The 14,069-nt window shown below is 40.8% G+C and overlaps 1 protein-coding gene across 4 annotated transcripts in view; it reads left to right on the top strand.

The window, feature by feature from the left end:
- The window catches only part of MTCL1 (microtubule crosslinking factor 1), a 114,100-nt gene that overhangs the window by 22,779 nt on the left and 77,252 nt on the right, over positions 1 to 14,069 (top strand). The window lies entirely within an intron of this gene.

Below are 14,069 nucleotides of genomic sequence, written 5' to 3' on the forward strand. Positions count from 1 at the left end.
ACCCAAAACCCACTAATTTATCACAAAGTGCCAACACGCCAATTTAACTTTAATAGAGATGAGCGAGTACTGTTCGGATCAGCCAATCCGAACAGCACGCTCCATAGAAATGAATTGATGCACCTGGTACTTACGCTTGGACGTAGCCGGCGCACTTAACCCCCCGCGTGCCGGCTACGTTCATTCATTTCTATGTGAGTGTGCTGTTCGGATTGGCTGATCCGAACAGTACTCGCTCATCTCTAAACTTTAATATTGTGTGGATCCACAATTGTGGGCAGTTATGGACTCGCAAAATACGGTCGTTTGAATGGGACTTTACAGAGATAATGATACAAAAAAATGATACAAAAAACTTTGTACTGCATTTGGTATAATTTAGAACAATTAATGTTCACTATCTACATCGCACAGATATGTTTTATAGTGACCATGCAATGTTGTTATGATCTATAATATTGACACATGTCTGCTATAAAAGAGATACTGTGTGATATAAATAGTGAAAGGGCCTCGACACAGTCCAATCTGCTCCACAGTGGCCCCCACACAGTACAATCTGCCCCACAGTGACACCCATGCAGTACAATATGCCCCACAGTGGCCCCCACAAAGTACAATCTTCCCCACAGTGTCCCCCACACAGTACAATCTGCTCTACAATGGACCCAATGCAGTACAATCTGCTCCACAGTGTACAATCTGCCCACACACAGTATAAAATGTTCCACAGATGGGTGCCCACAGAGATGGCTCTGAGTGCCACCTCTGGCACCCGTGCCATAGGTTAGCCATCACGGGCCTAAGCTCTGCTCCCTTTTAACCAATAACCTTATTTGCTTAGGATTTCAAAGCTGTTTCACTTCAAATCTACAAATGTGACATATCTGACAAAGATATGATGTTTATCACTGTAATGTGCTTTGTAATGCATTAAAATACTTGTTCTGGGTTAAGCTTTTTATGGCCTATCCTGGAAAGCCCTTTTAGGCTAAAGGTCCAATGTAGCAAAACGCAACAGAAAACAATGCTGGGAAGAAATGCAGTGGACGTGACCGTGTTTTTTTTTCCACAGAGTTTTCACTGCGTTTGCACAGAGTTTTTTTCTGCAGACTTTATGCCCATATTATACCTATAGGGAATACGCCAGTGTTTCTGCTGACCTGCTGCAATTTTCAAAAACGAAGCTTTTCTGCTGCATAATCTTTTCTGCATGGGATGTGATTAGCCAGGATCCCATTCACTTTGCAGGTACTGTAAAACACAACTGTATCTTTGCAATGTTGGGCTTCAGCCTTAAACTCCTTATTCTAAACGTATTTGAAGATTATTGTTTTTACTAGACAACCCCTCAGAATATTGCATTGAATTGAAGTTAAGAATGTTAAGTAATTATATCAAATCCTACATTACCCAAATACAGGTAGAATTAGCGCCAGTTTTGGAAATCACAGCGTGTCTTTGGGTTGGAAATGGATGGCTTCCCTTTGTAGGACCTCGTAAGTGTCGGGGTCGTGGTAGGGGGACCCTGGTGGGGGCATATATACTGCACAGAGATAGTAGTCCTGCTGGCCGCTGAGGATGGAGCTACTTATTTTTATCCATATGTGATTGGTTCCACGTTTGGTAGCTTTTACGTGTTCTTTGAGCTCCTCCTTGTACCATATTAGTATGCCTCCTGAGTGGCGGCCATGTTTGGTGGTCTTATTTTTCTGGGCGGGCACTGAGAATTCCTTGTAGCCCATGGGCGTTAGGGACTCGTCATCTGCCCGGGTCCATGTCTCTAGGAGGATTTGAATGTCTATGTTTTTTAGTCTGTCTATAAAGTCTGGATCTTTTGATTTAGATCCAAAGGCTGAGGCGTTCAGCCCTTGTATGTTCCAACTACTAATAGTTAGTGATTTCATCTTCAGTGGGTAAACCTTGTAATGAGCTGTCCTGCAGAGGACGGGCTGGGTTCTTGGTTGGTTGCAGTGTGGCCAGGTATTGGTTTATGTGCATTGCTGTTGTGGCCATTGTAGTGACTGCATGCTCTATTCTCTTTATTGTCTCTATGTCGGTGCTCTGGGTTGCTCTGGTTGGCTTTTTCTTGATAGGTGGCATCTTTGGGGGGTTCTGTCTTGGATATTGGCGGTTGTCGGGTATTATTTCCATAACTCTTTGTCTTGTTTGGTGTCTAGGCCCGGGGTCTCTGTTGAGCACTAAGTCTTTGAATTCCTTCGCTAGGAGGCTGACTCCATGTTTATTGAGGTGTTTGTCATCATATAGGTGACGCTTATCTATGGAGGGGTGTTGTGCCAGGGTGATGCCTGGTGTTTGTCTGATTCTGGTCGCCAGCTCTTTGTTGATCCCCATGATGATATCTTCAGAGATGTCTTCTTGTGGGAGCAGAGATGACAGGATGATACTACAGTCTGGGAACTGTTGCTTTGCTTTCTCTGCTAGTTGGACCAGTTGATTTGATTTGATTTGATTTGATTTGATTTGAAAGACATTGCATATGTGTTGCAGGGAAAGACAGGAGCTTATTCAATGACTCCAGTGTCTTATACTTTTAACCACCCAGATTGTGATTGCTACTGAATATGGGATCTAAAGGGTAAAGATGCTGGAGTCTGTGCCATGACAGCCCTACACTATTATGGGGTTTAATGCTAACTATATGCTAATAGCATGGCACTGAGTGTTAATAGGGTTGACCAAGGTCTGAAGCTATTTGGTACTGATGACCCAGCCGCAGTATAGATTGGTTTAGTTCCAACATCTGAACCAAACTGCTGATGTGACCGCCATAAGCCATATACCATGTGTACAGCTGGAATGAGCCCTACTCCTATTTAAGGGAATTGTAGTGGGGCTGCAGTTCCCAAGTGCTACCGCTACATTGTACTGTATGTGGCTTCTCCCGGCAGCACCAACTGATTGTTTCAGTCGTTGGACCCAGACAGATCTATATGTGAATAGGACATCAGCGTCAAATATCTTCAGATCCTGGACAACCCCTTTGACTATAGGCCATATATCTTAAAGAGGACCTTTCTCCAGTAATCTCTGAAAAGGCCTCCTTCACACATCTACAATTGCAGATCAAAGTACGGACACATGCATTTCTATGGACCCAGACACACAACCGCATTTTTTGCGTCCGTGTGTCTGTGCCTTATCCAAGGACTGTAAATTTTGAGGCATGTCCTATTTTTGCACATACAAGTGTAGAGGATCGTACAGGCCTTTTTGCAGATCGAAGGTTGTGCATGACATGTGGGCATACTTTTTGCAGAGTGCGGATCAGTGTTTGCAGACAGTAAAACCCACTACAGTTGTGTGAAGGAAGACTAAGTGTTTGCCCCACTAATTCTAGCACAGGGGAATTTTTTTCTCTATCCGCTACTTTTCCTGGGTGCTGAAACTAATAGAAATGATTGCTGGGAAACACTGGGGGCTAGAGAAAAATACCAACTTCAGCAAGATGGAGAAAGGTCCTCTTTAAAAAAAAGTGGATTGCCCCGGATTCACCAGATTTATCATATATCATGTACCATGTTAATCAAGCTCTTCTGTCTTGTCCATGTATTTTAGAGATTAGTAAATCTGCTCTGTGATTTTTTTTATTTTCCAGTATATATTTATTTCTGTGAATTTATTCTGTGTGCACATGTCCACACACAAGAGGATTTCCCAAACTACTTTTGTTTATTGTGGATCATTTGCCATCTTGGTGCTAAATGATATTAAGTTGTACATCAGGCATCAGAATGGGTATAAGATGTGATGTACCGGCCAAAGTCATTCTAATTGACAAAGAATCGTTCTACATGTTTCTTGTGAGCTTCATTTCCACGCTGTCACAGCTCTTTAGTATCTTGTGTGGCTCTCAGGATGCTGTGATACCAGGCAGCACTTGGAGTGTTACAATGGACTCTTGTGTCAGACATCTCACTTTACATTTATACAAATTGAACATTACAGGTTTTGATCCTTGGCGATGTTTGTGCTTTTGTTGCACAGTTATAGGTAAAAAATCACATAACTACCCCCTTCTGAACTGTCATGGCACCAATGTTTGGAATTGAGAGTTATGGTTACAACCTACACAGTAAGGGTATGTTCACATGTAGTGGTGCAGCATGAATCAGCACTGCTATGGCATCTGAAAACATCCAATATGGTGTCTTTTTCACGGGCAAAATGATTGGTGATGTCTTGATAATGAGAACTACACGTTATCATCTCCAATGTCCCTAGACCTTCTTTCTTTATCCTTATTACTAATAATATCACATTATGATATAGCACAGCCAGCTGCAAAAACACTCTAGCACCGACATAATATAACTAGTACATAGAAATTACATGGGATTATTATTATTATTGTTTATTATTATTGTTTATTTATATAGCACCATTAATTCCATGGTGCTTTACATTTGGGGGTTTACATACAGTGCACAAAATATACAGGTAGATATAATACTAAGGGGGCGTTCACACTACCGTCGGTGTCCGACATGTAGTGTCCGCTCCTAGTGTCCGCTCAAAATCTGTCACGGACACTAGGAGCGGACACTAGATGTGTCCGTGACACCTGTCATTCAAATGAATGGGCATCGGGTGCGTTCTTTTGCACTCCGTGCCCGTCCTTCCCTGTCCGCAAGAGAAGATGTCCGACTTCTCAAGCGGACAGAAAAGCCCTGCATGCAGGGTTCCTCTGTCCGCTTGAGAAGTCGGACATCTTCTCTTGCGGACAGGGAAGGACGGGCACGGAGTGCAAAAGAACGCACCCGATGCCCATTCATTTGAATGACAGGTGTCACGGACACATCTAGTGTCCACTCCTAGTGTCCGTGACAGATTTTGAGCGGACACTAGGAGCGGACACTACATGTCGGACACCGACGGTAGTGTGAACGCTCCCTAACAGTGACCGACTGGCACGGCGGGGTAGAGGGCCCTGCCCGCGAGGGCTTACAATCTATGGGGATAATAAGCATTCAGGCATATAGATATCAGAGTCTTACACAATAAATATAAGTGCCATCTCACTTTTGTTTTTCTATGGCATTCAGAGGGGGATTTTGATGGATATTTTTGTAAAATACTTTATTATCCAATTCTGCTTTCCTATAGTAGAAAACAGGCCCTAAAGTTCTCCCAAACAGCACTCTATATAAGCTTTGCCAGTGTGAATCCCTGCACACTGTATATTACCAGTATGTACAGTATAGTAGGGGGTGTCGTTTCCAGTAGCTGTATCTCCACTATGTAGAGCGGTTCTATCTGAGGGTCTAGCCTTTTATATGGTACCAAGTGCTAGCTTTAAAAAACAAAACAAATACCATCAGAAATGTGATATTTTTTTATTTTTTTTTCGTATGCAGCATGAACTGCTACATAAAAAATTTGCAATCCCAACTGTGGGGGAATTTTATCACGCTAGTGGAGGGTATGTTTACTTCATGAGGAGGGGAGTTACGCACATCCTCCAGGCCACCCACTGGTGTTTTTGCTGTCTGATCAAAAACACGACAGTCATATGTCAAAAGGTTACATGTAAAGATAACAATGAGAAAATAAAAACATAAAAATCAATCTGAATCAGGAGAAAAAGGGAGGAATAAGTAGTGCTACAGTAAACTCAGGCAGCAAGGTGACAACTAAGGGTCTGCCTGAGGGAGGGGTGAGGGAAGTGGGGGCTCATTCCAATCGCTAAAGCTGGAGACAGTATGGAAGACCCCGGATGTGAGCTCTGTGGACCCAAGGTGCACAGACATTATCAAAAATTGGTTGGGTATCAGATATAATGTAATTGATCTTCTCATGGAACATAATGGTATCAGCCTGTTGCATTACTTCAGCTACTGAGAGAAATAATTTTCTCCAGTTGAGGCGATGTGAATCCGGGCAGCTATGAATCACTATTAAGGAGGACTCCATGAGGGTGAGCAGCCACTTCCTTCGCTAATCGATGTACAGTCAATCCATTGGGCCAGTGTCAAGGTTTCGCTCCCAAGCCATCATAAAGTCACGCTTGCTGTCAAGGGGTTGGGGCGTTGAGCAAGCCATATATAAAAGAACGGAAGCCCTTATCATCCGCTCTAAACAAGCACAATCTCTCAAAGCTAGTGGGCAAGACCTCTCGATTGAGTAAGGGGAGAAAGCACAAAAAGTGTAATACCTGTGCAGTCAGAAAAGCCTCTGAAAGGGTGTGGGGGCTATTAAAGCATCAATGTTTTCAAAGGTATACTAGCTGTGTATCTTTACACATACCTATATAAAGCAGATGAATGGATGCACACATTTCATGAAATACTCTCAGTTTGTCTGAAACTCCTCATTTAGATCCATTGTTTGGGGTTTTAGGCTGTGACTTTCCCTGCACAAGTCTTATTAATCTCTAATACAAGCTGTGACATGACTGGAGCCCACCAGATGGTATAACAAAAGATATTACAGGTCATTGTCCTGCCATTACTTCTAACTGATTCTCATTACCATGGATGACTCCTGCTCTGTACCTAAATGCTGAATGCGACTTCCTCAATTACAGTTACTAAATACCTAAATATCACTTCTTCGAAACTTTTACTATTTTTACATGATAGGTTTGTTTGGATAAACTTGCCCCTCTCCGCAGAATCAATGGCCCAGATTTACTATTAGACAGTGCAAACTAGATCAGTCAGAAAATACACCAGATTTCTCAAAGTGAGTGGTGCTGGATGATAAATCTGACATATCTTTAGATTGACTACATTTATACCACCCTTTAGTTGGCTTACTTTGTGCCAGATTTTTTCGGCACTATTTTGGCACATCATGGCTTACTTAAGCCTTGCCCCTTTTTTATAGGATTTCACACCACATGTCGAGCATGTTGAAAAGTTTTATTCCAACCTAGATTCACCAAGATGCACTACATTGCTCCAGAGATATGCTACACTGCGCCAAAGATGCTCCATGTTTACGCCAGTGCCTAGTTGTGTCTCTAATAGCAATTGAGGGCCTTGTCTATAAATTATCCCACAGTTCACTGTAGCATGTTCACATTTTCTGTCCGTTTAGAGCTGTGGGTTACAAAATATCGTCTTTGTAGAGTATATACAGACACACATATGTATATAATGTGAGCGAAGGATAAGTTGCGCATAGGTGTGCGCCGTTGAGTGCCATGCAGTATGTACAGACTTATCCCCTCCTACCATAGAAATAATGCTTATAGTGGAGAATAGATTGATAAATATAAGGAGTCTGAACATGACAAGATTATTTTACTGAATTTGTACAGACACCTACAGAATAACCTTCCATAAACCCTCTATATGAAATTACTGGTGTAGTAGATGCCCCATAAATCCCTTTTATGGCTGGATTAGCCCTTTCCAACCGAAAAATTCTGCTTATTGCCCACAAGAAATGAGTGTAGGCAACAACTGTTGCCTGAGAAATTGTCTAAAATGTGTCCACAAATTTGCAACATTTGTCATCTCATTCCAGTGCTCTTCGTTTTAATCGGGGCTGTGGGGTCAGGAAAGCAAACCGACTCTGACTTCTTTATTGTTCCACAGGCCAACACTGACTCCTACTCCAAGTCCTTCATAAAATGCTGTCATTGTCACAAAGAAACAATTAAAGTTCCTCTATTTCAGGAATAAAGATAGTGATTGAATTCCGATTAAAGTAAATATGCAAAAAACAATGAATCTAATTAATTATACCACATGAATAATTGTGTATTATAACTAAAAATAATAAATAATCATTTTATGAAGTCAGGGTTGCAAACGTCAAATTTTTCTAATTCTGACTCAACAACCGTGGATTTGACTGCGAGCAGTGTGTGTTATCCTGCCACTGAATATGAATAGACTTATATATTTTCTCCAGTGAACAAAACGTATATCATGCGGCAAACCATCTGTAACAATGGAAGTGGACTAGCGGTTTCAGGCCTGGTTCACATCACCAGCACTTTTCTCTGCACGTTTCGTGCGGAAACCACACGGACCCCATTATGGTCTATTGTTAGGCAATGACTTTTTAATATAGGTTTCTCTTCACGGGGTCCCAAAACGGAAACCTGAACGCTGATGTGAACCGGGCCTATGCCACTATATATCTATACAGTGGCATATATTGCAGCCTTCCATCAGGAAGGTAAAGGTGTATGTGCAGTGTAAATAGTCTTATTTCCTTAGCTCCAGTCTTGGAGGAGCTCTTTGAGACACTTTTAAACACTTGTCTGATAAGCTTGTTAACTGTAATGTAAGTATAATATAAGCTGCCATCTCCCTACATCCTGTTACAGATCTTTTCTTATGGTCCATTTCCTTTGCTAAGAGCCCATCTGTGATCCTCCATCTGTCTTCCACCTGCACTTGATGGTTAATCTCCTGACACTTGTTTTTCATTTGTTGTATGGTTGTTTGTTAAGGCCAATTATTGCTGTACCATTTATACAGTTGTCGGCTGACAATGGAGGTGGCTGATGTTTGTCCGTATTACATCTTACCTATAATGCGCAGTCACCATTCTCCAAACTGTAACAGCAAATATTCAGTGAAAAGAATATTTAATAGTAATTTCGGACAAGTACTACTAATAAACATTTGCATAGGTATAAAAGAGCATATAAAGAGCAAGCTCCATACAGATAGCTGAACGTATCAGTTCTAGGTGGACTCAGATCACGAGAGCCCCTCAGGGCCCCAGTCACATAAAATTTAGGGATTTCTGAGTTGTAAAGGATAACCCCGCACTCATACAATTGATTTTCATCCGTGTAGTTGGTATGGGACAGTATATTGTTGGTAGACAGGGACTCCTAACATTATAGATAACTATTATCCTAGGAGACGCTCCTGTAGACTCTCCGGGCCAACACACAGACAGTTTCACAGATGAAACTTGGACGTATGAATCTAGGGATTGTCTGTCAAAGCGGACATAGATAGTGCCATGTGACTAGACCCATTCTACACACCCAGTATGGAGGGACAGTTTGGCCCTACTGAGCATGTGATACAGTTACCAGGAAGATTTATAACCCTGAATTCAGCTAAACCACACAAAATGTGATACTTTAGAGCAACATTTCAGGGAGTTGTGGTTTCCGTTGTTTCTTCCGTTCCGCATTGATCCCAGCACAGTTTGATTTCATTGTTCAATGACAAAAAATCAAATACTTGATTGCAGAATTCTTATATATTATATGATATTTCATATAAGGATGGAGACTCTGCCGCAGAGACAAACAAAATCGACAGAAAGAAAATTCATGCACATGAGACTTTTCTCTCCACGGATTATCTCTGGCCCCTTCCTATACATTTTTGGCTCAATAGTGAGAGGGGAAGATGCCGCTGTCTGACACCATTGGTGGTGATTTTTATCCCGTCTGATCTAAAAGATATGGCTAGTTGAAATTTTACAAGCCTTAGGGCTTATTCACATGATCGTGAAAAATGGGTGTTTACGAGCCGTTTTCGCAGCATATTGAACGCATTGTATGAATTCCCATAGTTATTTTGTGACAGCCCGTTTTTCATGTCCTTAAAGGGATTCTATCATTAGAACTCAATTTTTGTGACTAACATGTAGGAATAGCCTTAAGAAAGGCTATTCTTCTCCTACCTTTAGATGTCTTCTCCATGCAAATGAGTTTTCTCGCAGCACTGGGGGCGGTCCCCAGCGCCCAAACAGCACTGGGGATGTCCCCAATGCTGCGAGAGAACTCTCCAGCACCGCTTCCATCTTCTTCAGGAACGGCCTCTCTTTGCGTCTTCTTCCGACGGTCGCTTCAAACTTCTAGGCCTAGGGCAAAGCCGACTGCGCATGCCCGCCGGCTAAAAGATAATGGCTGCTTACACAGTATTGTAAGTGGCCATTTTCTTGTGGCTTTCCATCTTTCGAGTCACTTGGGGATCCCAACAATGGGAGGCAGTGACACACAGAGCCCGGCGAACCCCATTATCTATAATGAGTCTGTTGGGTGTCCCTGTTTTTTAAACTGAAAGTGATGAAGAAAAAAGTTCTCTATGCAGGACTTTTTTTCTGCCTGTTCTCCTAAGAAGATGTGAACTTTGCCTTATAGGGAGATGGATTTGACTCGCTTATTCTGCAACAACTGTAAGGGCCCGTGCACACGGAGTAAATGCGTGCTCATTTTTGCATAATACACATGTAAAGAATACACGTGTAAAAGTCAGACTCCCATTAACTCCAATGACATTTTTTACACGTGTAAAAAAGCGCCAAAAACGAACAGTTTTTTTGCACGTTTTTTGGTGCGTTTTTTTACACGTGTAAAAAATGTCATTGAAGTCAATGGGAGTCTTATTTTTATACATGTATTCTTTACACGTGTATTATGCAAAAATGAGCATGCATTTACACCGTGTGCATGGGCCCTTAATGCAAATAAGATGTAGTGCAGACATTTTTGTATCAGCCCTGCATCTCCTATACCTTTACATGGCTTTTATAAATGTAGTATTTCCCAAATGCTTTCGGAATGGGCAGATCCTCCCTGGGGTGTTTGCCCTGTTTGTTTTGGCTTTTGTTTGAAGCTCTTGTGTTCTTGTTGTTTATTCTTATCTTTGTTTGTTTATCTTCTTTGTTACTTTCTCATTCATTTTTGTCTTTGTTAATTGTCTGTTTGTTAACCTTCAGGTTAAATAGGTTAATGAGTATTGTGATGCTTTTTATGTCAGTTACTTGTAAATAAATTGGAACGTTACCATGGTGATGAGGGATAGAGGTTTTGGCGTTGAGCCTGTTTATCAACCATGAATGGTTTAAAAAAAATAAATAAAGTTTTTCCCTTATTTTGTTGTAGTTACTGGCTAGCCACACATCTCATAGTGCTGGGCACAAAACTGAGATATCTCCCCACTCCTGATCCCCTTTCTGCTTCTCCACAATGTATGTTTGCATAGAAACACTGTGGGACATAGTTATCAAAGAAAATGCACTTAAGTGATGTAATGTATTAAAAAATGTATTTCTAATAGTGCTTTCCAACATGTGCAACTTTGAAGGATTATTGAAAGAGAATGGATCAAATGTTTTGGTCTAATAATACAAACACACATACATATGGCGTGAATGTAGTCTTATCTACGTTTTCCAGGACACCCCCCACTTACCTATTTTTATCAAATAAAACATTACATTTTTGTCTATTTGCAATTGATCAGTTTTTAAACGAATGCCCCCGTAGCGAAACACAGCAAAAAACACTGTGGAAAAAAGTTTTTTTTGCATTTTTGCAGTCTCTGAGGACTTTCTACCATTATTATACTTGTACATGAAAAGCCAGCATTTGTGCAAGTATACTTAACATGCTGCGAGTTACTAAAATGTCGGTGTTTTTGAAAGCGCAGCTTTTCTGCTGCTGATATTTTTCTGCAATGTGTGGATGTTATTAGCCAGAATCCCTTTCACTATGCAGTTACTGTAAAACGCTGAATTGTTTGACGCAACGTTTCCACTGCGACAAAAAATGCTGTATTTTTGCAACGTAGGGCCTCAGCCTTAATGTGTCTCTCCATATTACGGCTATTAAAAACGGATTAGTGGGATGGGTAAAAAAAAATGCTGCCACTGCCATATTGGTATAATAGGGGCAGAAAATCAGCAGAAGAAAAACGTCATGCATTTCCACAACAGTCTATTCTGTAGCAATTTTTGGCTGTGGCTTGCTACATGGGGCCTTAGCCTCAATGTCTGATTTATCATGTGCATGTAGCCTCAGAACTTATTCTCATGGTTCATGTTTGGTCAGTGATTTTGTGAGCCAAAATCAGTTTAGGGTAGAAAATCCAGAACAGGGGCAAATCTTATCACTATGCTATATCTCTGTATTGTCTCCACTACTGATTTTGTCTCACAATCACTAATGCAAATCACTGACTAAATACTGCCCATGTGAATAAGGCCTCAGAATTCAGTTTAGCCTACCTTGCATTTTAGAATTGATACTTTATTATTTCATTTCTTATTATTACACAGCATTCCATTTTTTATGTTACGTTCCTTGTAATATCTAAAAGACAGTCTTTGTTATCCATAGCAACCAATCTCAGCACAGCTGCCTTTCTCAAAGGCAAAATGCAGAATACAAGCTGTGATTGGTTGCTACAGGCCACAAAGACAGTTATGCTTTTTCTAGACATGAATGAATTATTTGGAAATTGAAGGCAAGAAGATGGTGTTGCTGCTTTAGAATTTCCATGACTTTCCTTTACTCTTGATTATCTTATATCTGTTGTATACCTTGCCTCGGTTCCTTTCCCGCATGTAATGTGGCACTCCAAATTCTATTTAAAGTGGTCTTTATTTTATTTTTATTTGTCTTTCTATTGTTTTGCTAATAGGATACGGTGTCTATGTAAATACAGAGGAGTGAAACTGAAGCTTTTCCTTCTGTGAATTTGCCTTGGCATACTGTACTGTACCTCCTTCCTGCCTTAAATTGAGCGCAAACCTAATAATAGTGTCTTCATATCCCAAGGGCAGCAGGCTGGTAATGGAATGAGTGGTTCTCTGAGACACAGTTCTATCTTAGGAGATACATTTGAAACTTTATATTCTCACTTAGTTGCCATCAACATAACTGTAAATATTATTATTCTGCAAATTTCCTAACCCCTATTATAGATGTGTGGCCTTGCATTACAGAGACAAATGTAGCAGTGATTGTTGTTCTCTGCATTGGAGATTAGATTGTATTAACAGTACTGATGTGTATAGTACAAAGAATCTTTAGGAAGATACACAGTGTAGTGAATATCCATGGTTGAGTATATAGAACAGTACTAGCCACCTATTTTACCTCCTTATGCCTAGATTAAATCAATTAGGTTATGGATTTACTGAGAAGTGATACAAAACTAATAGCAGGAATATCGCGTCATGGGGTCAATTTCTTAATCCTTTCCTCCAATGGCACATCTCACGAGGTTCCATGTGCCGGAACTGAAATCTGCACCAACCAGGGACTGATGTAGATTTCAGCTAATCTCTTCTAGGTATCCCCCCGACCCAACTTGATTCCTGCCCACTTCCACTCACTTTTTACAAAATGCCCAAAAGTTTTACATTTTGCACAGAAATAGTGTGATCTTAAAAAATGACTTTTTTTGTGCTTTGTAAACCAGAAAACTAGTGTACAAAACATGATAAATCAGACTCGTGCTTTTTACTTTTGCTTCCATACACATTCTTATCCCCAGATTTCCCAGACTCTGCTACAAATCCTCAGGTTTCTTGATGAAATCCCAGCACAGAGCGTTAGCAGTCTGGAAAGCTCATAGGTAGTGTTCCTAAAACCAAAATTGCTCAGAATAACTTGTAGCCTTGCACATTGTATTATAACAGCTCAGTTAAAGAGAACTTGTTAGGTGCTTTTCCACCATAAACTGTCCTGTTACATGCAAGATGAAGTACTTCTGCCTTAGGCTAAAGCCCCATGTTGTGAAAATGCAGCTTTTTTTCTTGCAGATTTTGCTGCATTTTTTTGAGTCAAAGCCAGGAGTGGATTGAGCAGAAGGAAGAAGTATAAGAGTTTCATATATACTGTATTTACCATTCTTATTGTAGCCATTCTTGGCTTTGGCTCAAAAAACCACAGCACAATCTGCAACAAAAAAAAAAAGCTGCGTTTCCGCAACAAGGGGCCTCAGCCTTACAGTTCGTCACATCATGAGGTTAATGTCAATCATGTCCAGGGAGTGTAAAGTCTGTAACTGCTCCCCGCCCCTGTGACTACCTCAGTTAATTTGGATATAACTTTTTATGCTTTCCGACATTAAAATGTTACTTTATTACAACTGAGAGATAACAGAGGGGTGCCAATAGAGGCGAAATAATGGGACTAGTTTATGGTGGAAAACCACCAACCAAGCCACCTTTTCTTACAAGGACAGTCATTCTGAAAGGCTACCATGTAGTACTGCATTTACTTTCAGGATGCTACAGTGACCACATATTGTAAGGACATCACTGATGACACAATGCTGACATAATAAGTAGATATGTAATCAGCTCCCCCTAGAGGTGACTGTCAAATA

Source organism: Leptodactylus fuscus, chromosome 4 (genome assembly GCF_031893055.1).
Source record: "Leptodactylus fuscus isolate aLepFus1 chromosome 4, aLepFus1.hap2, whole genome shotgun sequence".
In the NCBI taxonomy this organism is placed as follows: domain Eukaryota; kingdom Metazoa; phylum Chordata; class Amphibia; order Anura; family Leptodactylidae; genus Leptodactylus; species Leptodactylus fuscus.